General features: G+C 38.6%; 1 long non-coding RNA gene across 1 annotated transcript in view; it reads left to right on the top strand.

The window, feature by feature from the left end:
• The window catches only part of LOC113228586, a 29,787-nt gene extending 7,990 nt beyond the window's left edge, over nt 1-21,797 (top strand). The window contains exons 2-3 of the long non-coding RNA XR_003310323.1: nt 17,601-17,666; nt 21,785-21,797. This is a non-coding gene — a long non-coding RNA (uncharacterized LOC113228586). The remainder of the gene's footprint in view (nt 1-17,600; nt 17,667-21,784) is intronic.
• The last annotated feature ends 2,513 nt before the right edge of the window (nt 21,798-24,310 follow it).

The following is a 24,310-nucleotide window of genomic DNA, read 5'->3' as shown; positions in this document are numbered from 1 at the left end:
GTTTTAACATTATAATAAGCTTACTTTAAGCGCATCATGGTACGAAAAATCAATGTAAGGTTAAAGTAATATATGAGGTAGTGGTAGGCTTCTTGCTGCGTCATTACCACGTGAGCCGCTGTGTCCGACGTGGCCTCATCAAGGGTGTGCAACGTCGCAAACACGTTATCCTTCAGAACAATTCACACAATGCAATTCATTTTCAGAATACGTCTCAGGGATTTCTAAAATCATTCGACGAAATCCACATAATGAAACATATTACGTTGATGAGGGATGCATAAAACTCATTTCGAATTGGGACGACATACAAATCTTACGTGTAAAATAAACTCAATTACCTACGGGCTTCAATTTCACGCACGTACAGTCTCTCATCCGCGTACCGCACTTCCCTCCCGACGATTATCTAATGTGTAACATACTCAACTTAATGGGTTTCCCTTTTCAATCTTTTTCTCATTTCTTATATATAAACACCTACTTGTTCCTGAGGATTTCGTGAAAAAAGATCGCTGGTTGTTAAAATGTGCCTCTAATGGTATGCAGGTGTTCATCGTATAAAATGTGTTTGAAATACCTACTTCTGCTTGATAAACACTTTTCATAACATTTAGGTGTAGAGCTCCTTGTGAAAGAGTTCGTCCAGAGAAATACTGCCACCTTACCTGTTTCTGTCACCAAGCAGTAATGTGAGCATTACTGCATTCCCTTTTTAAATAAGGGTGATGGTAAAATTATTTTTATTATTTTTATTATCTTGTTATTGTATCTTAGGATGACGGGCACAGTGGCATTGCTGCTCAGATCTTTGCGATTTAAATCTCTGAGCGGTTCTGCAACTGCTATGGACAGGCGTGTCGCTTACCACCAGGCGCACTACTTATTCGTCCTGTCCCTCGGTATGATAAAAAAAGTATTTTTTCACGACGAAGATAAATATGAAGATAAATGTGGTGTAACATATAGTGAACACAATAATAGGAAATGGAACTAACGTTTCGTGGTGACAGCTCGCTGTTCTTTTAAGTACTTAGTCAGCCGTGGCCATGAGATCTGTACAGGGCAGAAACGTTGACGAGTTTAGTATATTTATATATAGTAATAAATAAATAACGTACACACTCATAACCCCGTACTATGTATCAGTGCCATGAACACAAACAGAGACATCTACAAATTACACCCAAACTCACGAGAGATATAAATGTAAGCCATACAGATATTCATCCCGGCCCGGGAATGTATCCCGGGACCTCTGCGTAGCAGACCAGGATGGCAACCGTTCGGCCACGGAGGCGATGTTAAGTAAATTATACCTCGTTCAGATAAAAGACAATAGAATAGATATTTATTTTTTCCCAATAGCTAACAAACTTTACAATGGTAGTTTGTACAAATATAGATATAAATAATGCTACAATGGGAGACTGGTGTGCAAGCTAGGTAAAACGTGTGTTATGGATTACCAGGCCTCCACCCTGAGGACGTAACAGTAAAAATTGCACGTAGTAATTCTTTTTTAATAAATTTTACTTGAATGATATATTTGAGCCCTTGCTTAAATATGTATATTATTTAAGTTTTTCTTCAATAAAAATGAATAAACTATATACATAGAATAATAAGTAAAGTATGGTAACTCCATACAAATGCAGCAGCGCGGTCGCGGCAGCGGCCGCACACATTCGCATAATCTCACAGTGCCCTCGTGTTGCATAGCACTGGTCGTACCACGCGCTTTTCATTCTTATTTTGTACGAAAATATCAAATAATATTTTCATACAAAAAACGTGAAAGCTATCACCAACGATGGCTGCATGAGTGTTGAGATAAATATTCTCCAGACTGTTGAGTTCCATTTGTACGTACTCCCTTGTTGTTAATAAATATAAACGGGGATCCATTCTGAATTTTTTAGATGCAAATGTATTGATATTTATATAACGATACATGAATACGTAACTGAAAGACTCGTTCCAGATGATAATGTACTATTTTATTTTGTCTCATTTAAATTTCGGGGAATTCAGACCAGAAAACCTTGGGATTGCTATAAAATACTTTCGCTAACTATTAGATGACTTTTGTACCTTAAGTCACTGGAAGAGAAGCGGGAAAAACAATTTTGCTAGATCATATGGATTAGATATTTACTGTTAAATAAGAAAATATACGATACATCTAACGATGTTATCTAAAGAATGTACTAATGTGTTACACGATAGGATGTACTTTATCCGGTTACATAAAATTCTGAAAACAGACTAAAATAAAAATCTAAAACTAGTTATTTAAGAATAACATATCTAACGTTGCACTTATTTTTTTTATGGAGATATTCCTCTTTAAGTATAACAGAGAACATGCTAAATTTTGGTTTTCAACTGAAGCCCTGTTAGTCATTAACTTCACATTTACCCTAAAATTTACAAATTACCCATCGGTTTAACGATACGCCGCGCCGCCCACTGTGACGACGTATCTGTGTAAAATTTCTCTAATTTACAGCGCGCGGATTGCGGGACGTGAGGGGTATCCCCCTCCCCCCAACGCGCACCTGTTCTTCTTAAATCTAGGCTCGCGTTGAAATACCTCGCCTTAAGTTTGATCCTAAGTTTCTCGACCTTAAGCTCTTGATATCTATATACTCGTATATGTGATGTTGTCTAATATTTATATTAAAAAAAATGCATTTATTTTAGTTGCCAAAAAAAATGTTAACCACCTTATTTTAAATTAACGCTACGTACGGTTTGCAAAATAATTTGACGGTATGCATTGTTTACTACGTACTAAATCAAATTTACGAATTAAAAGGAATTTAGAAAAAATAAACAGAACGTGCAGAGGAGTACTGTTGTTTTACGTTTGCTAAGAATTTTTTATCACCTATGATACGTAATATGATAAGGGTCCGTTCAAATTAGCCGCTGTTACAAGCGCTGTAGCCGCGCCGGGGCCGCGTGACAGTCGAAGTGCGACCAAATTTTCCCATGCCTTTTTTTATCCAGTCGATTGGAATTACTAGCGGAACTGCTATCCCATATCGCAGGGTGTTATTTTACATTCACTATAAATTCTTCAATTAAATTTTCATCCATCGTGGTTAATTTAAAAAATTAATATGCACACCTCACTAATAGCGGTTAATTTGAACGCGCCCTGAATACCGGTTCCAAACTGGTGGTACGGAGAAACTATCTTCCTTCCGTGTGAAATGGGGTAGAAAACGCACTTCTTTTGCAAGAACCTAGGGTTTGTCTAACTTAATTGGATGTGTAGGTTTATCCATGACATGTTCGTAGGCTGCAGCTTTCTTTATGTGACGTTAATTGACATCAACTGTATGTTGTTTGTTGCGGATATAAATGCTTCATTTGTCGGTACTATATATGAAAACCTGCACTCGCAATCAAGCTTATAATAAGCGTTTTGTATGAAAAAAACAAATAAACGTGATTTAGATCCTAAACAATATTTTCATTTGCTGTGTTCTATATTTCGAAACAGCTTTCACGAATTTTAGATACATGCAGTAACTACAATTATTTGAATATAAATAATAAATATGCCGTGTGGTGCTGCTCTAGAATAGCACCACCCTTCTCCTCTCATCCTGTGGGTGTCGTAAAAGGCTACTATAGGAAAATTGCCAGAAGCTAACCGTCTTGGCCAGAACTGCGATCGCCAACCCGCGTGGGGATTATGGTAACCCCCCTCCCCCCATGGTCCCCCCCACACACCAAAGAATTGGCCCCTAGTCCCCGGCGGTCCTGCTCTTCCCAGTCACGGTAGCGGCTTTGGAAACAGGGCATGGGGTGCGAAGAATCCCCGTGGGAGATCCGGTAACCATCAACGACGACGACTGGACCTGGAAACCTACAACACGCGCGCATTGAGTACCGACGCAAAGCTCACAGAATTGAAAGAAGCTATTAGTAAAGTACGCTGGGATATTATTGGGCTATCTGAAATCCGAAGAGAGGGGGAGGACTCGATAATCCTTAACTCCGGCAAGTTACTATACAACCGGGAGGTCCAACCAACCAACAGTCCCTTGGCGGTGTCGGGTTTATCGTCCACAAGTCCCTTGTTAACAACGTGATTTCCATCGGAAGTGTGTCGACAAGGGTGGCATACCTGATACTCAGAATATCTAAACGATATTCGTTGAATGTTATTCAGGTTTACGCTCCGACCTCGACGCACCCAGATGACAAAGTGGAGGCTATGTATGAGGTGATCTCAAAAGCCATGCATAGCTACAAAACGTCTCACACGGTTGTGATGGGGGACTTCAATGCAAAGTTGGGAAAGCCTTGCGATGATAAGCTGAGAGTGGGGCAATTTGGAGTTGGGCAACGAAACGCCAGAGGCCGGATGTTGGTCGATTTCCTGGAAAAGGAGAACCTCTATATAATGTACACCTTTTTCAATAATACAACAAAAATCTCCAACTCGAAAATGGACCTAGATAAGTCCGGACGGTTAAGTCAAAAATGAGATTGACTTTATCAAGTCGACGAAAAAGCATATATTCAATGATGTCTCTATGCTCAATACCGTTAAAATAGGAAGTGTGATTACTTCCGGTTGCTACGAGACACATTGCACATACAATAAATGGTTTCTATTTCTATTTCATTGCATATCAATATCAGGCTTGCAAGATCTCGACTGATAAAGTTTACGCTCCGGCCAATACCTGCACAACTCAAAAACCCCGAGAGCTTTCAACTTGAACTTCAGAACCTCTTCGAAGCCCTCGAAAACAACATAGATGTGGACGATCTAAACAACATGATGGTGGATACTGTCCGTACGGTTGGGTCCAAGTTTTTCAAAACCCACCATACCAGAATGAAGAAAATCTCCAACAAAACACTCCAACTTATGGAACAGAGACGTGAAATGAGGCTACAGAACTTAGAGGATGCAAGTCACAGGCGGCTAAATAGGCGAATATCGAAGTCTTTGACTAGCGACATACGCTAATTTAAAACAGATTATTATTAGTATTAAAGAGGCCATTGAGCGGAACAAAGGCTCCAAAGTGCTCGCGAGAGATCTGTGTATTAGGTAAAGCCAACTGACGAAGCCGAAAACTGATGACGGTAGCATCATTTTATCTAAGCCTGAGATCCTGAGTGCGATAGAGAGGTTCTATCGACAGCTATGCTCCACGAAAGCACCTGTTGAAGGCGAGGCTAAAGACCCCAGGGCCAAGCTTACCCAACATTATATCAAAGATATCCCGGACGTCAGCCTGTACGAGATTAGTGTGTCTCTCATACAACTCAAGAACAACAAAGCGGCGGGCGATGATGGAATCACTACAAAACTTCTGAGAGCAGGCGGCAAGCCGATACTTAAAGTCCTCCAGAAGCTTTTCAATTCCGTCATCGTCGAAGGTCAAACGCCGAAGGCATGGGGCAGATGCGAGGTGATCCTGTTCTTCAAAAAGGGTGATAAAACACTCTTGAAGAACTATCGGCTAATCTTGCTTCTGAGCTATATCTATATGTTTTCGAGAGTTATCACGAATCGTCTCGCTCGCAGATTTGACGACTTTCAACCTCCCGAACAAGCCGACCAAATACGGTTTTGGTACCACAGACCACATTCATACAGGATCAGAGCTCTAATCCTATCCAACTGCAACGAGGCGTGAGACAGGGAGATGTGATATCTCCGAAATTGTTCACTGTTGCGTTGGAGCTTATTCTCAAGCTTCTGGACTGAAAAGGACTTGGCATCAACATCAACGGCGAGTATCTAACACACCTTAAATTTGCCGATGATAAAGTTTTTATGGCTGAGACCATGGGAGACCTGGTAACAATGCTCGAAAATGTCAGTAGTGTTTCCCAAAGAGTGTGTCTTAAGATGAACATGGACAAGACGAAGATCATGTCGAATGCTCATGTTGTACCCGCTCCAGTTAAAATTGGGAGCACTACACTTGAAGTTGTTGACGATTACGTATACCTGTAACAGACAGTCCAGTTAAGTAAGTCCAACTTTGAGAAAGAGATCTCTCGTCGAATCCAGCTCGGATGGGCAGCATTCGGGAAAGTACAAAAAATCTTCGCGTCCAAATTATCTCAATGTCTCAAGACGAAAGTCTTTGACCAGTGTGTCTTGCCAGTGGTCATATATGGATCAGAAACGTGGTCCCTCACTATGGACCTCACAAGAAGGCTCAAGGTCACTCAGCTGGCAATGGAGAGAGCGATGCTCGGTATTTTCCTACGTGATAGAATCAGAAATGAGGAAATACGTAGGAGAATTAAGGTAACCGACTTAGCTCGAAGAATTGCTCAGCTGAAGTGGCAGTGGGTGGGGCACATAGCTAGGAGAACCGATGGCCGTTGGGGCGAAAAGGTTCTTCAATGGCGACCGCGCATCGGACGACACTCAGTGGGTAGGCCCCCCACCAGGTGGACGGTTTGGTAAAGGTCGCGGGAAGCCGATGGATGCGGCGGACCAATCGTCGTCGTCGTCGTCGTCCTCGTGGAGATCGTTGGGGGAGGTTTATGCCCAGCAGTGGGCGTCGTATGGCTAAATGATGATGATGAAATAATAAATTGAGTAAAACTTCAATCACCCGACACATTGTAGCGTTCAAAGGCGTTTTTAGGGCTCCGTAGTCATGCCTGCCACGTCGGTCTGTACTTTTTTGCAACGAATAATCGACAATTTTTAACTTAATCAAATTACACTTTCCATTACCACTTTCTTTTTATTTTTAGGATTTGTTATCCTAAAAATAAGAAAAACGTAATCTAACTAGATGAATTGAGAAGATGAAATTATTTTTGCTGGATCTAGGTAAAATCACGTATTATGAGGACATGGAGTCATTTTCATGTCAAAACTCTAGGTTTTCAAGAGTATTATGTTTTTTTTCTTGTATTCTTGACATACACTTTGTATATAGGAAATGAAACTATTTGTTTGGGTATAAATCACGTGTATTTGTTTTTTTTTTAAACAAACCAATGTTTTAGGTCCTTTACAGTCAACCGTGATCATGAGACCTGTAAAAGACCGGAAACTTTGGTTTGTGTGACAAAATAAATATACGTGATTTAGATGCGAAAAAATAGTAACATTTCCCATAGGAATAGGTTTCGCGATAGTTACACATATGTAACAATCGCGAAACCTAAGAACTCGATATGTATTTTTAATAGTTATCATATATTATGAACACATAAGTAAAAATTTATATAAACTTACAACTATGTTTTAAAGAGAGGAAACTGTTTACTTACAAATAATGAAATTGAACATCTTAAAATTGTGGTAATTAAATAATGTAATTATTTGAAAAGTTTCTAGTTCTTTAGAATTCAGAAGTCAGAAGCTCCAAGGTTTTCAAAGGACTCATTCAGAGTGCAGGCGCGGGAGCGGTGGCGGGTGCGGGCGCGCGGGTCTTGGCGTCATCCCTTTCACACTGCCTACGAGCGAGTAAATCCACGCGTCGAAATCGCAAACACACGCTATAGGACTATCCGCGCGGCGCGTGCGGCCACTGTGAATGCAACGAGCATCTTCGTACATTTGATTTACACGCACCCACGCCCGCCACTACTCTGAATAAAGCCTTAGACTTGTAACGTAAGTCGCCCAAATGTACAAAAATGTATGTAAAATGTCTTCGTTAGTTCCTATTCTAGAACATTTTCTAGCATGATGCGAGTCTGGAACGTTTATAATCTTTGTTTCTTGACTCCAGGGGCAGATGCTTTGTATAGAAATTTGAATTATGTTTATTCGTATAAATTAATCTCTCAGCTTCAATTTCACGTATAATACTCGTAAGTGTAATTTTTTGACCGCCTTCATAACGGAAGGTGATTTTTTGCGTCGTAATAGAGTATTCATATTTTTAAATGGAGTAAAACATATTATGTGCTTGGTGTAGTATTATAACTCCTTCTACCGTATACGGCAACAAATTTTAGATTAACGAGCATTTATTAATATTTATAAAACTAGTTTTATAAACCATATAGTTACATAAAGAATGTATTTGCGCAGAACAGCGGAAAAAAGCAAAAGTAGGTCTTGAAATTAGGCACATAAAATAAAATTTTAACCGAGTTACTTTACGGGTACGGAACTCTGCCACGTGTCCAAGACACTCTTTACTGTCTTTTTTATTTTAAAGTTGCCGTACAGTTGTCCTTTTTCGGGGTAAGTAACGAAAAGTTTTAATGGCGTCAACTTGCTTAATTATTTTAATTAAAGAGCTGCGAGTTGCTGTTTTGAATAGATAAATCAAACTTTGACACTCCAAAATGTATAAGATGTTAATTATGATTAAAAAATTGAAACTTGTAAAAGACGTCTTAATGAATTTTTTATCCATGTAACGAACAGAAATCTAAAAAGTTTAGAAAGATTCGTCATTTATCGATTTCATTTAGCGCTGTAATATAATAGGCATTCCATTTATTTGCAACTACCAACAAAACAAAACAACTGAGTGAAGAAATGGATTTCTCACAGATGGCGCTACGGTAAATAGTCGTTAAAAAACCAAAAACACAAGAGCTGCAACAAGCACATAGAAACATTCGTTAGATTCGCGAGTTCGACCCGTGGCTTAGTTGGCATCTGCCACGGTTTGCTGTGAAACGTTAGTTGGAATCCAGCCGGATCGAAGGAATTTTTTCTAAGTGTCCTATCTTTGTATTAATAATTATAACAAAACAAAACTTAGACTAACAAGGCTCTAAATAAAAGTAGCTTTTAACACTTGTTATTCTTTGCTTTCATCAATATGTAAACTGAGAAATCTATTTAAATCACTGATCAACTCGCATCCTATACATAGCCTCCTGCGTGAGCGTCCATGTCTCGGCACCATAAGTCATGGTAGGCAGAACACGCTGATTATACAGGGGATCTTCAGACATTGAAGAGTTTTAGCTAATATTTCATACAAAAAAAATATTTTTTTAAACTTTTCCACTGAATGTATTGTATTGCAAAGGCTTATTTTTGAATACCTTAAAAATATTATCAATGTTATTCTGCATTATGCTTATCTTGAAATAATCCCTCTGTAGCATAACAGTGTAGCTTGGGAGGTGCGTAATGGGTCTTGCTTCTAAGACTTCGCCCCTGTCGCCTCGCCATGAATATACATTAGTCATTAAACCATTTACACTCATTTTCGTACGATATAACGCTATGCGATACTTTAGAGGAAAAACATTGAATAGAACCATACAACAACACGCAAAATGTTGCTTACCGAAGGTTGTTATAAATATTTAATTAAGACACCTAATGGCCTGACATATATTCTCGCAATTATATGCTGTATTTGGCAAATTGTAGGTGAATTTTGTTTACTATTTCCTGTATCGTTATAGTGAAATGTATCTGTAATTTCACCAGCACTCTTCTCCCTCAAAACTGGAAAGTAGTAATGCTCATTTTACTGCTTGGCGGCAGAATTAGGTTATGTGCCAGTACTTCCCTGGACGAACTCTTTCACAAGGAGCTCTACTGCTAATCACATAGCACTATTACGGGATTGTAGTTAAATTTAATTTACAAATAATCTATTCTATTCCCTATATCGTTATAGTGAGATGCGTGTAAAACGTGATTTATTGACACATTTATGTGCGTATAACGCAATTATCAAGTTGCTTTGATCGCCGTACTCCAATTTACCAACTTTGGTTTGCTTAGAGTCGGTACATGCATCATGCGAGTTGAAATACGTGGTGTGCATGAATATTACATAGGCCTGATATATGTTATGTATAGCTACGTAATACAGCTACTGAGGCATGTCGACATATGTACGCAATCGTACGGCGATCGCCACCACAGATATCGATTGATAGCTTTTTATATAACAACTCTTCTTGATGATAAATAAAGCCGCGGTCTTAATATAAAGTCTCATCCACAGACACTACTGCGCCACCTATTCATTCTTTTAATTACTTTGTAAAGTAGGACAAGATAAATAAAATGTAGCTCCGTCCGATTTCCAAAGTTTCAAGTTTTCTTTTATGGCTTTTGCGCTTGTTCGAGGCTTTTTCCTTCCCACCTTTTTACTTAAATGGTATAAAAACTTTTAACTAATCAAATTAATATTCGCGGGCCGTTGATTAAGAGGCTCCGAGATGCTTTTAGCGTCAATGTAAGTCAAGGTATAATTTCAATGAATATTTCGTGAAAATATTACCTTCATAGCGGATATTTGAATTATGAAAGCGGCTTTGAAATTGTTAAAACAATCACAAAGACCTTTAATTGAACATCTAATTTTGTTAGACGACATTTATTGGCGTACCTGTTCAAAATCTAATGAATTTGCTTTGGGTTTGGGATGTTCATCTCATTTCGTCTTTTAAATATTTATAAGCCAATTAAAATATTTAATTTTGGGCGTTAATTTTGGAATTCTTCAGTTGTTTGTTTTTGTTTGTATTGGCCAACTGTATGTCGTTCTGCAGCGCGACGGCAATATAGCGACTGCGGCATAGCGACGTGTTGTGACTCTCTCAAGCACTCTTTACACTACAGTCGCGCTCACAAAAGAATCTAGTTAAAGGGCTGTATGAGTTCTCTGCCACTCTGTAAAATTACACTGCTTGTTGCAAACTAATTCAAGTAGATATCAGGACTTACAAACACTAGTGTTTTGAGTTCATGTTTTAGCAAACAGTCCGATATCTTTCTACAAACTTTCGTTTATAGTGCCCCTCCCTATCAACCTCTTGGCTATGCGGGAAGGGCACTATGACCTGTGCGAGCTCGCACGGGGACCATCTAAGTCAGGTCCTAACCCCGGATCTGCACGTTTGCACGTACTTCATCCGGTTCTCTGTAAGGCCTTAGGTGAGCCGCCTCGGGCGCACAGCACCCTCCATATTTTCCACATAGGCACTGGAGCTGTAGGCACGCTCACTTCCCGTAGCGTTCCGCACGATTAACGGTTTGCCACCGCTGGGCCGCCGACTCTTAGCCGACTATCAAATCTCCTTCATTGGTAGCGGAGCTGTAAGGCACGCTCACTTCCCGACGCCTAATGAACGGCGTCTCTCCAGTTCCTAGATTCCTACGCGGCTGGAGGGGCCGGAAGATATCTAGCTCATTCTCTACTAGCTCTCCGGGCTAGTACCAGAGGTGCCAAGTTACATTGTCCTGTGACAATGTCCGAATATAGCCACCGACTTAAAGGGCAACTCACGTGCCCCGCGCGTCTCCACGCCTCAGGCCCTCAACTAGACCGCTACTAAGACGTATTAGCTGCGCGCGAGACGAAGGCCCCGGTCACACCTTACCGGGCCAGACGAACGTGTTCGTCCCTGCAGCTAACCACATACCCAAGTCCGGGTCTGCTAGAGACGCCCGTGAAGACGTATAACTGGCGGAGGGCTTGGCCCGGACGCCCGCCGTACCCTGGTCTTGCCGGCAAGCCCGTAGTCTCTCCGGAAAACCCTATCTCTCGGGTCGCTAAATAGGGACTGTTTTAGCAAACAAGTGTTTATTACACGAGAAGTAGAGCTCCTTGTGAAAGAGTTCGTCCAGACAAGTACTGCCACCTTATCTATTTCTGCCGCCAAGCAGTAATGTCAGCGTTACTGTGTTCCTGTTTTGAAGAGTAAGGGTGCTGGTGAAATTACAGGCACATGGGACTTGTCAATTTATGTCTCAGGGTGACAGGCGCAGTGGCAGTGCGCCTTAGATCTTTGTGATTTAAAGAGCTGAGTGGCACTGCGACTGTTATGAACAGGTGTGTAGTCTACCATCAGGCGCACGACTTGTTCGTCCCGTCACTTAATATTATAAAAATATATATATTTTTGCCAAGTTACGTACTGTAAAAGGTTTGGTAGCCAATTTAAAAGTTTATTTTGTTACTTATGTTTACATAAAAAGCTTATACATTCCTTTTTTTAAACAAAGCCCACTTTATTATACTAAAGACAAGGCGACGAAAATTGATGAGTACTCGAGTATGTGCTTTCAGTTATCGACGTGACACCGGTCTATGAGCTCAGGGGCATGTAGGCGATAGCATTTCAGTAAGAGAGGCAAACTTGTCGACAGAAACAAAAGAGTGTTGGTTATTGCACATTAGGGGCGGGGCACGAACCGGCAGAGCCTCCCCGCATTAACGCAGCCATTCCAACTTCCTCCGGGACTGTGCGACTCACAGTACCGGAGCTTCTGTACTTAAGAGTCTAATTAGCCGTAAATTGCACTCAAAATTGGGCTCTTGGCCGAGAAATGAGTTTTGAATGTCTAATTTCGCGGAATAAAGGGAAATTGTACCGCAATTTATATGTCAATCTGTATTGTCGTGCCCGTCGATAGGCTTTTTGTCTTTGAGAGGCTTTTCCAAAGCCTTGATTACAAATTGTAATCAAGTTTACAGATCTTGAATAAAATCAGGCCGCTGCTTTTGTGGAATTTGAATCGCACAGATGATACTTTGAAAAACAAGATCTGTCTCGAAATAAGTTAGCGAGCAGTGTAGCACTTCTTCAGATTGAGATGACTAATTTAATATACGTAGTTGCCAGCAAAGCTAAAACTTCGTTATAAAACACAAACTGTGCTGACGAGCACTGCTCAAAAACAAATAACAGCTGTTACATTAATTCTAAAGCTAAATCAACCAAGAAGAGAAACATTTTGAGTTTAGTGAAAACATTAATAAATAAGGGTGGGATCGTTGAGGCAACTCTGTAGGTGGGATGATTACACTTGTAGAAGTGAGACCCTGAATATTAAACGCAGCTTTAGACTTCTTAACGCAGCATCATGTATTATGAATGAGCTGAGAAATTAAAAGCAAATTGAGCAAAACCCTGCTTATAGAACAGCAAGCAAAACCCCAGAAGGCTATCAAATTGCAACGACAGAGGAGATTTGAGATCTAACATCGCAATCCGATGTTATTTCAAAGATCTAAGCTAGGTAGACGAGATGAATACGAATCCTGGGTTATATTGCTTTGACCTCATTTTTGTAGATACAGCCGAGGTTAAAAGTAACTGAGCACACAAAAATGTATTGAAATTCGTAATAAATGTACATTAATAGTAGAAGTATCTTTTAATAGATTTAACAATTTTTTCATTAAGTTTATTTAAATCTAAATTGTATGAACATATTGTTCACGACCATTCACTATTGATAAAAAAAATTATTTGTATAATAATAATAACTATTTAATAATGTAAATTTGTAAATAGATAAACTCTCAACTTGTGTTTGTATCGAATAGTAATATACGCCCGGACACATAAATCGCGCCACCTCGCATTTTTGTCGTAAAGGGCAAGAATACAAAAATAGTGTTATCATCGAAGAAAAAGTTTTCGCCGGTTTTGCAAGTCTAAAGTCCCAACAAGGACTTATGGAAAAGACGTTTAGTATACTAGTTTCAAAATTGCATAAAGGTTTTTGATCAATCAAACACTGTTTAAGCTTATGACACTTAGTGCTGAAAATGCGTGGTGCCTCGAATTATGTGTCCGAAAGTATAATATATATCATTGTGTAGTTTGTACTACGGCTTGGAATGGAATATTGTTAATTTACTGATTAGTTTTAAGTGCTCATGCCAGTGACAGTTGCCTTAATATAAATAAAGTGTATTTGAGCCATTGTATGACATTTTGAAATGTAAGATTTTTTCATCAGTATTTTTATTTACTCATTTTGTTTTATTTTTCATTAATGATGTCAGAAAACCTCGAGATGGTGAATTTTTACATTTACTGTACGTTCAGACAATTTTATTCTTGAATATTTTTCTTATGTTCATCATTCACTAGCAAGTAATATATTCCGTATGCAAAATATATGAAATGATTTTATAGTCCTGGTGAAATTATTTGAGAACAAGGCCATAGAATCACAATTTATTTTTGTACATAACTGCGTCAGGGAAATTGCTTTTTTATAACAGGCAGCGAGCAAGTGATGGCAATGGATTGAAAACGCGTACGGTACTCTCTGAGCCCCCAGTTATTTATCTCTTTGCTCGCTGATTTATTGTGTTCCGAACTAGTTACCTACTTGCTATCTTCTCGTACGATACGTTCTGCGCACGTGAATATATTAGCAGTAACTTCGATTTGAAAGCAGTTATCGTATGTTATACATATTTGTACCGTTGTATTCAGATAACCCGAATTTTAAGCTATTATGTATTAGAAGTGAAACTATATTTTCGAATCTATCTCGCGTATATTTGTTTTTCAAACTAACCAACGTTTCAGGCCCTTTACAAGTCGCGTGTTTATGACTGGTCAAATTACAGGCACATGGAACTTGTCAACTTATGTCACCCTGAGTGACGGGCGCAGAAATGGGCACTGCAATTACCATGGATAAGCGTGTCGCTTACCACGATGCGTTGCTTCGGCGTTGCGACGCCAGAATGGTGACGCTGCGTTGATGTAAATCAGAACAACAACGGCGTTACGTCGTCGGAATACGTATACATCGGACAACGGACCAGGAGACGAAGCGGGAGGGGTGCTGTGGTGCGAAAGTAGGCGGCGGTGCGTTACGTTGCGACACAGCATCGCTCGTGTGGTACTCGGTGCATTGAAATCATAACATTGCGATGATGTACGTCGTCTCCCCCGTATTGCATCGCTCTAAAGAGGCGATTTAGGATGTAGTTAACGAGTTTGAACCTTTGCGACCCAACTGCACATGCCTACGAAATAGCACATTGTGTTAAGGGTGATGAACAAGAAATTGGTAACGAGAGGTTGTTACAATGCTATAATGACATACTATGTTTTTCATCACATTTGCGAGGAAATAGATACAACGATAATTTATCTTGTATGAATAAATATCGCTTCACAACACTGTTACGGTTTTTGCAAATGACGAGTTTTTTTTAAACAGGTTGAGACCTGTTTAAGTCCCTTCCTTAAATAATACAACTCAAACTAAAATGTTATTATAAGCTCAGACGCATCCGAACATTTCACATCCAATGTGTAACAATCGCGAAAACCTATAAACTTCAAATGTGTTATTATGTATTGAATACAATCCATATGCCATAACGTATAGTTAGGCTTTTCTACGTAGAAAAGTCAGACTCAATTAATAAGCAGGATCCACATTAAAACTTTTAATCTACAAAATATACCATTATTCCTAACTCCTTACGTCCATTTATTCCTAATTTCACTTAAGAAATTAAATCTGTTGGCAACGGAAAGGTCAGAACGTTTCTATCCAGTGTGGCCACCCGTGTTTCCTTCCCGTTAAGCACCGCAGAAACTTATCATAATGTGTCGGTGTGTGGTGACGTTCAGGTAAATTCAAAAGTTATTTATTTCAGAAACAAACGGCCATTCTACAATACAAATGTCCTCATTCCCAATAAACTACCAGAATTCCACACTAATTTACCATTCTGCATCAAAAGTATTACGTTCCGTTATTATTATCATCATTATTACTTCTATTTATTAGCTTTTATTTGAAACTACTTTATATTATGTTCTTTTATTTTTTTTTAATTTTTATTAATTTATTTTGTTTAATTGTGGCGCCCTAACTGGGTCATGTTTGACTTTGACTTAGGCTTTTTCTTTACCAAGGCCTGAACTAGAAAATTACCTTGTTTTATTTGTAAAATACTGACAACCTTGCAGGGCTATATTGCCATCATAAACAACAACTTTTGTTCCATGACTTTTTACAAAACACAATTAAACCAAACGTAAACTTTTAAGTTTCTGTTGTACTTACTACCTGACACTTTTTAGATCTCTATTTGGTAGTAAACTTAAGTTCAAACATGCAAGCGTCCTCTTTGAGTTCCCCCACCCCCGCCGTTATGAGTATTTAAAGCGATCTAATTATATTATTTTTGTATAAAAGTAAAATCTGATGATATAGATGGTCAACCCGTGACCACGGAGCGTGCAACCGTTCAGAAATATCGGGAAAATAAAAAGAAGTCATACCGTGGTAAGAAACCTGATACTAGTGATAATCATTTAAAATCTGATGAGTTATTAAAAGTCATAAGAACCGAAATTTACTCCTCAGGGCACTACTCGTGTCTACGAGTGATTCTTTTTTGGGTGTCTAACCAGAAAAGAACCAATTGCGAAAAGATCGTTTCCGTAAATTGGTCCTACTGAGTATCGGACCCGGAAACCCCACATCTAACGCTAGCTGTTGGTGTACCGAGGTCCTCAAATTTAATGGCGCAACTTCAATTGAGTATCGCAGTTCACTACAACGGACGCTACAAAGTGTAATGTTCTATAATTTAACTTATGGAGATAAGACGAAATTGCGGTATCACCCAAGCGCTCTTTTGCTCAGAGTTGGCTCAAAGAGTTGAAACTAACAAAGTTTCCAGTGCTACCCGTACAGAAGCAAAACAGCTTTTAGCAGCAGCCACTCCTAAAATATTATCGATGTTTGCTAAACGATTTCAGCAGTGCACGACGTAAACAAAATAAAAAGGAAATTGTTTTCCGTCGAACAAAAAGAAAGTGAAACGCTCGAAAGTTGAGAGTTAATTTATTTCAAAGTTGTTTGCTAGTAATTTGCTGCGGCAGCGTCCTCAGGGAAGACCGCCGGCGCACACTGCGTACATCAAACTTTTTCGTATTACGAAATTTGACGCCAGCTACTTGTGAAGTCAAGTTAGGCCCGGCGCCCACTGACGGGATGGCTCGGCAGGGGTCCTACATGCAAGCGAACACTGATGATAATTATGCTACGATATCCTTGATTACAACGCGGCATGCTAAAGCATGCCTAAGAGTCCCTAGGTGTGCAGAAGCATTCCGTCGCGGCACCGTGCTCACGCCTGGTCTCTCTCCAGATCAGTACCGTGCGTGACTCCCCGCATACCCGCATAATCGCATGCAGCGTCCCAAAGCCTGGCGAAGCGTCCCGGAGGTTGCCTTTGCATTCCAGAGGCTGCCGGCTGATATCTCTAAGCATCCCGCAGCTTTATTTTGCAGCTACGATTATTATTATTAAAATTGTAACTATAATGTAATAATATTACTATTCGTCACCTGAAAATCCCTTGCCGTCCCGTCATGTCAGTGGGCGCCGGGCCTTCGGTGGACATCGCGGGCGCTCCTCGAAGAACTAGCTAAACAAGTTTTTAAAAAACAAGGAAAGTTCGCTTTCAACATTCACACATAGGGACGCTAATAACATAGAATGTGTTTATAGATTTTCGATGTTTGTATATTTTTGATGATGTTTCCTTGTGTTTGACTTGTGATATCAATAATGTTACATACTAAGGAATTTAGCAGAAACTTAAAAATGTATATGTACATGGTATTGTCATTTCTTTGTAAAATACAGTGAAATTATATTTAAAAATTTGTTCCCTATGAATTCAGAGTAAGTTTCGTGATTTTAACTGAGCCTACGTGTCCAGAGTAAAAAGTAGTCAATTTAAATTCTAATTTTAACTGCATATTGGGCACAAAGTGACGTGATTGAGTATCAAACCATTCAGCCGGTAGCAAATCGCTTTTTTGGCATTCTTTCAAAATGACAATTTCATTAGTGACGTTCTTTTCTTTTCCAGATTTCGCCCGAGGTTGGTAAATCTTTCAACCGATTAAGTTAGAAGAGACCGAGGGACCTTTTTCGCGTGAGTATGAGAAACCGTATATTACAATAGTACTAATTAGATGCTATTTCATGCTTATGGTAATTTTTTATGGTTATGTACTTGTAATGTTTTTGTGTTTGTATTTTAGTTGCGTGACTAAAACTAGTATTTATTTCGATATAATATTATATTTTTCATTAATTCTATTTTATTTCTATTCTATTCTATTCTAATTCACTAACCAAATTAATGTTGAACATGTATTAACAAAATATATTAAAAGCACTTCAAATGTTGTATTTTGGACAGGTATTTTTAAATAAGATAAATAGGGTATTGAATTTCGCGTCGAAGTTTATCATTATCTACTTAATAAATAGGTATATTCACTACGTAATATTTAACGGCAATACAAATCGAAAATTCGAGAACCTTTGTCTAGTAGCTCACGAAGTCACGGCGCCTAGTAAGTAAGTTATGGTACTCTGCATTCAATAAATGAAGAAAACAATAACTGAATGATCTCAGACATAAGTTTTTGTCATCTTCGTTTCATCTTTCGGAAAACGAAAGAAACTCCTCTCTTTATCCCGTTCAGATGACAATAAATAGACGTACACAGCACAATTCACGACCATTATTAATAGTAATGTACAATAATGTTATAAATTAACGTACAAATTTCGTAATGAATAAATGAATACTATATTCAAATATCAAAGCCGTCTTAGCGCGAAAACGGCTCACCGACAGCCTTTTTGTCGTTCAGTCAATATGATCGTCAACGTACGGGGCGTGATGCGGTATCTAAAACTAGGGAGGGGCGGAGAGTGTCCATTCTCATTACTTTTTGTTCTCTGACTAAAGCATGTGTCACGAGCTTAAACGAGCTTTATATGATATTGTCGGAATATAATTTAATTTTAATTATGTCATTCTACGACTGGACAGAAGTTTTGAATTATGTCCTTAAACCACAATCGTTTAGTGTGACAATTACCTATATTAAAATTACGCTTTAATATACCGTTACCTGTGGGTCGACACAGTTATTCATCAAATTCCAAGGACCTTTTCAAATCAGGCACGTTATGCAAATGCCTGAAGTAAGCCGGGGAACTGCTCTATATGCGTGCAGCGTACCGATGCGCCATCCTCGTCATGTTTCCATTACAAACACTGAGACCAACTGCGTTTAGTATACCGTCCGCTTCAGTGATACAGTGATATGAGCAAGTCATACAAATATCGGTTACCGTATTAGATGTGTACACTGACACAAAACCTCGTATACTGTTTCCGTACAATCTGAGTCATAAAACATACACCTACATGGAATTGTTAGAGGAATGTATATATATTTAGAAAATTGTAATATTTTCCAGATATCGAGTGATGGGACTAACAAGTAGTAACACGAATACGCTTGTCCATAACAGTTGCAGTGCGACTCAGTGCTTTAAATCGCAAAGATTTGAGGAGCGCTGCGCACGTCACCCTGAGACATAAGTTGACAAATACCGTGTGCCCGTAATTTCACCAGCACCCTTACCCGTCAAAATCGGAACACAGTAATGCTCACATTACTGTTTGGCGGCAGAAATAGGTAAGGTGGCAATTAAGTGAATTTACAGGCACATGAGACTTACCAACCTATGTCTTAGGGTGACGGGCGCAGTCTCGTCTAGTCTGCTGCTAGTATATAAAATGATGAAATCGAAACAAATATTTTTTTCTTTACCGTTAATATATACGGAAATTTAAAATAAATTATCGCGAGTCTAAATCACATTTATACTCAACACATACAAGTTAACAAGCCAAATTTGACATATTCGATCACTGAAATCAATGTTTAAATTACCATTGAAATTACGTATATTAAACCTGCATAACATTCCAATCTAAATTTGATAGGTGAATGCAATTTGATATTTGTGTTTCGTGTTTGTGTATGCCACAGACTACATAATAGATATTTGAGCTTAAGCAGAATTTGGAAATTGATTAAAGTGTGTACTGTCTTGTAATTTTTTGAAACAGTACGAATGCAATTTTCGAAGAATTTTGTATTAAAAAAGAACCCTGTATTATTTTTTATATTGGACTAGATTACTAACATCACAAAAAACATTTTTTTTTCCATAACTTTTGACAAAACATAATGCATGTACCAAAAGTAAACGAGCTTCTTGTGAAAGAGTTCGCATTCTATTTCTGTCGTCAAGCAGTAATTTCAGCATTACTGTGTTCCGGTTTTGAAGGGTAAGGATGCTGGTGAACTTACAGGCACATGGGACTTGTCAACTTATGTCTCAGAGTGACCGGCGCAGTGATAGTGCCCCTCAGATCTTTGCAATTTAAAGCTCTGAGTGGCATTGTAACTGTTATGGACAGGCGTGTAGCTTACCATCAGGCGCACGACTTGTTCGTCCCGTCACTTGATGCTATGAAAAAGAAACTTTTTAAATCTGGTAGTAAGGTAGTAAGTTCAAACGTGCAAGCATCTCCTCCCTAACGATCCTCACCCCATCCTGCGTTTTGCACAGATTATTGTTACTCTTTAGAGCGAAGTATTTAAAGATTTATATTTTTGTGCGAAAGTAAAATTGATGAATTATTAAAAGTCAAGGAACAAAAGTTGTTGTTTATGATTTTAGTAATATAGTCCTCCGAGATTGTTAGTGTTTTACAAATAATCCTGTATATTAGTGGCCAAACAATTAAACGGGCAACTGAATGGTTAATGTTTACCTTAATTGCATTATTATTAATTAAAATACCATGTGCATATGACCTAGCTGATTTCGACTACGGCGACCGCTTTAGGTCCGATGTTGATAGTGTCTGTAGGGTCAATACTACACTATAGTATTAACTTCTTATTGTTTAAATAGATAGATAAATTAAGTTGTAAAAAGTTTATTGGTAAAGATACAAGCTAGTTGAGGCTATGTATCCCTTACGTGGAAGTTACGTTGATAAATGGCTAAATTGATTGAATGTTCGTTACACACTAATTTAATTGCCTATTTATGCGCACAAGTAAACGAACGGCCGCGGAAGTAGAATGTAAAGTAAGCGGAACTAAAATGTGCGGTTGTAAGCCATACAGTGTCTGTAGGCTCACATGTGGCTCATACAGCCAATCTTCTGTGGGAAGATCCTCGCGCGACGTAAGCATGGAATTGACTATAGCACATTACCGATAAGCTTCGAGAGCCGTTCATCTTAATAGTCACAAAATTTGGTGTTTACCCGCACCATTTATTCCATCCGATTGGCAGACTTCTATTGCGAAGACTTTGTACTGCATACCACATGTTCTAAGGTAACAGTGGGCTGATTGTACACTTGTTCAGGATCCAAGATCGCAGGAAGTACGTCTATATAAATAAATAAATAAAATAAAAGTTACTCGGGCCGGGAGAAATATTTGTATGGCCTACATTTATTTCTTTGGATTTTTTGTTTTATCATTTTCATTCTAAGCGTGTGATGTGATTTACTCAAGATACTGACTGCTACATTTAGTGAACACATGTTGTATCAAGTAGTAATATATAAATTAAGCAACACCAAGAAGCTGTTTAATTTCCGTCACAGCAGTCACTATCTCTAGCACTTGTGGCTTGTAACTTTTACTGCTGTCTCTGTATTGAACATATACTTCAACATATTTATAACAAGTAAAATTATGTTATAAGTGCTATAAATGGAGTAATTTCACAAAAAAAGTAAATTCAATACAAATTTAAGTTAATTTTGTTTAAACCTTAATTTGTTTTAACAGTGAAGGTTCGTAATATAATCAGAGTATCGGAGAAATGCTTTAAAATTATTTGAAAAAAATATTTTTATTAAATAGTTAAGAAACTTGAAGAGTGATACGTAACACGAATTATTATTGTACATATATATTGTATTGAACTGCCTCCGTGGCCGAACGGTTACCATACCGGACTGCCACGCAGAGGTCCCCGGGTTCGATTCCCGGGCCGGGAGAAATATTTGTATGGCCTACATTTATTTCTCTCGTGAGTTTGGGTGTAATTTGTGGTTGTCTATGTGCGTGCACCCGCGACACAGGGCTTCCCTAGTGCGGGGCTATGTTGAGTGTATGCGTTATTTATTATTATTATTATATTATATTACAGCGACCACGCCCTGCGGCAAAATGTACCGACGACCTGAGGACTGCAATTGGATGCGGGTGACACAAGACTGAGAGAAGTTTAGTTCCAGCAATGGATGCGTATGAGCTGGCCGGTTATTGCCTAGGGTGCGCCAGATGTATAACAAAGCAATGATACGTTGTAAGGGGAGGCTCCTCTCCTGCACCCCACAACTTATACGAAATGCTCATACGCATCCAAAGTTTAATTAAAATTATTAATTATAAATAACAAGGATTGAATACTTAGAAGAAATGCCTTCAATCCGGCCGGATTTGAACCGATATCTTCTAGCAAACCGTCCCAAACGCTTTGCCAATTTTTCTATGCGCTTGTTGTAGATCTTAGCTGCTAGTTTTTAACGACTTTTTATACCTTGGCACTATCTGTGGGAAATTTATTTCTTCATATTTTCCTAAGTGTTCTATCTTTGTTATTAATAATTATAACAAAATAGTGGAGCGATTTCACATAAAATAATTAAATACCATGGTAGTAAAACATTGCGACATTAATAATAAATTTGAAAATTAAATTAAAAGTTAAAAGTGAATAAAATAAACAGTAAAAAAATGAAAATGAATACGAAAAACAATGTGTTGCTACCGCGGAAGAAAGAAAAGAATTATCTGGTCTGTGGTTGCTACCATGAAAAGGCTGCGACTCAACTTATTGCTAGTCCGGAGGCTGACGCTGATCTTCCGTCACATCCTCATACGTTCCGGCGTCGACCGGATCCCAGTAAACGAAGAAATGATATTTAATTATATATCGAGTTCTTAGGTTTTTTCGTGATTGTTACACATAGGAGAGTCAACCGTGACCATGGGACTTGTAAAGGGCCCGAAACGTCGGTTTGTTTGAAAAAACAAATATACGCGATTTAAATCCGGAAAAATAGTTTCATTTCCTAAATAATTATATATTTAGCACTTGCACTAGCATTGAATTGCAGATTTTATAGAGAACGTAAAACACCACATGGAATAGCAGTGCCGTCAGTTATTCCAATCGACTGGATAAAAAAAAATTTAGTCGCACTTCAGCAGCGCGACAGTCGAGCGGCCGCCGCGTCGCTGCAACGCTTCTAACAACGGCTAATTTGAACGCGCCCTTAATGTATAGGACACGGTTATGTACTAATACATATAGTGAGTGTACTACATTATGCCATTACATTATATAACAAAACATGAATGGGTGTCAGTACAATGGGTAAGCAAGCAAGTGTAGTCTATAAAATATAGCTAGATACCTAATTTTACGTCTCGAATTCTGCACCATGAAAAGCTTCCGCCATCAGAGCTGTTTTTGCTTTTCTGCTTTAAGGTGTTTTTTTGACAACAAGCTTTGACATGATATACGGTAAGCATTATAGCATATGCCATCGATACGATAAGAAAAAGAAGCATGCCGTGTCCGATTCTGGAAGGTTTTTGCTATAATCGCACCGCTTCACAAACGGATAGGACATTGCAAAGCCTGCATTTATTGCAAGATGTCGGATATTGCGGCACAGAACCGCTCCAAATATATAGATTATATAGGTACATTACATAAAACGCTTCAGATCTCCTTAGGTTGAGATAATATTGATGATAATGGCCTTCGGTTACGAATAAGCCAAATCCGTATTTTCCGTGCCATTGAAAACGAGTATGGGATAAATACAGGAAATCGGCAACAGAGTGTTTCCCTATACAGATTGCTTACGGACATCATCTCGTAGTCGTTTTGAAAGATATATATTATATGTAGTAACAGACTAAGCGGACGTGACGGTAGTCGTATTTTAATATTCATATTTTCATTAACACAATATACAAAAAGATATGAACATTAAAATATGTTTATAGTCTTTAACAAAGGAAACATTTACTTATATATATAAGTACCTACTGGTTTCATTTTTTTCGTGGTTTCGTCGTTTTGTTTTGTAAAAGTCTTTTGCCCATGTGGGCGAACGGTTACCATACTGGTTTGCCACGCAGAGGTCCCATTAGAGATTCGATTCCCGGGCCGGGAAAAATACTTGTATGGCCTACGTCTATTTCTCTTGTGAGTTTGGATGGAATTTATGGTTGTATATGTATGTGTGTGTACATGGCACCTGCGATAGAGGGATTTACGAATGCGGGGCAAAAAAAATGGTAACGTGCTAAGGGAGTACCTGAAGGTAGCATGTCAGGTTATTTTTAATATGCATGAATGACACTGTGCGTTATTATTATTGAAGCTGGTGGTACCAGGCTCTCACACTTCTCTAAAGCAGACAGACATGTATAAGACAAAAAGATAGGTGATAGGTAAAATAAAAGCACAAATGTAAATTAATAGCTTGTGTTAAATTAGCTTTAAATATATTACAATTTTTTAGAACAATATATAAGTTACACCAACGTCGAACAAACTAACATTGTTTTATATAAAACCATAAAGGGTACATACACAATACTCATATATGCATAGTACATGAAGGGTATAACGGATAAAAACACTCATAAACAA

The sequence above is a fragment of the Hyposmocoma kahamanoa genome, unplaced genomic scaffold, assembly GCF_003589595.1.
Source record: "Hyposmocoma kahamanoa isolate Upper Pololo Valley unplaced genomic scaffold, ASM358959v1 232, whole genome shotgun sequence".
NCBI lineage: Eukaryota > Metazoa > Arthropoda > Insecta > Lepidoptera > Cosmopterigidae > Hyposmocoma > Hyposmocoma kahamanoa.
The sequence above is the reverse complement of the archived record's forward strand: the minus strand, read 5'-3'. Positions and strand labels throughout refer to the sequence as shown.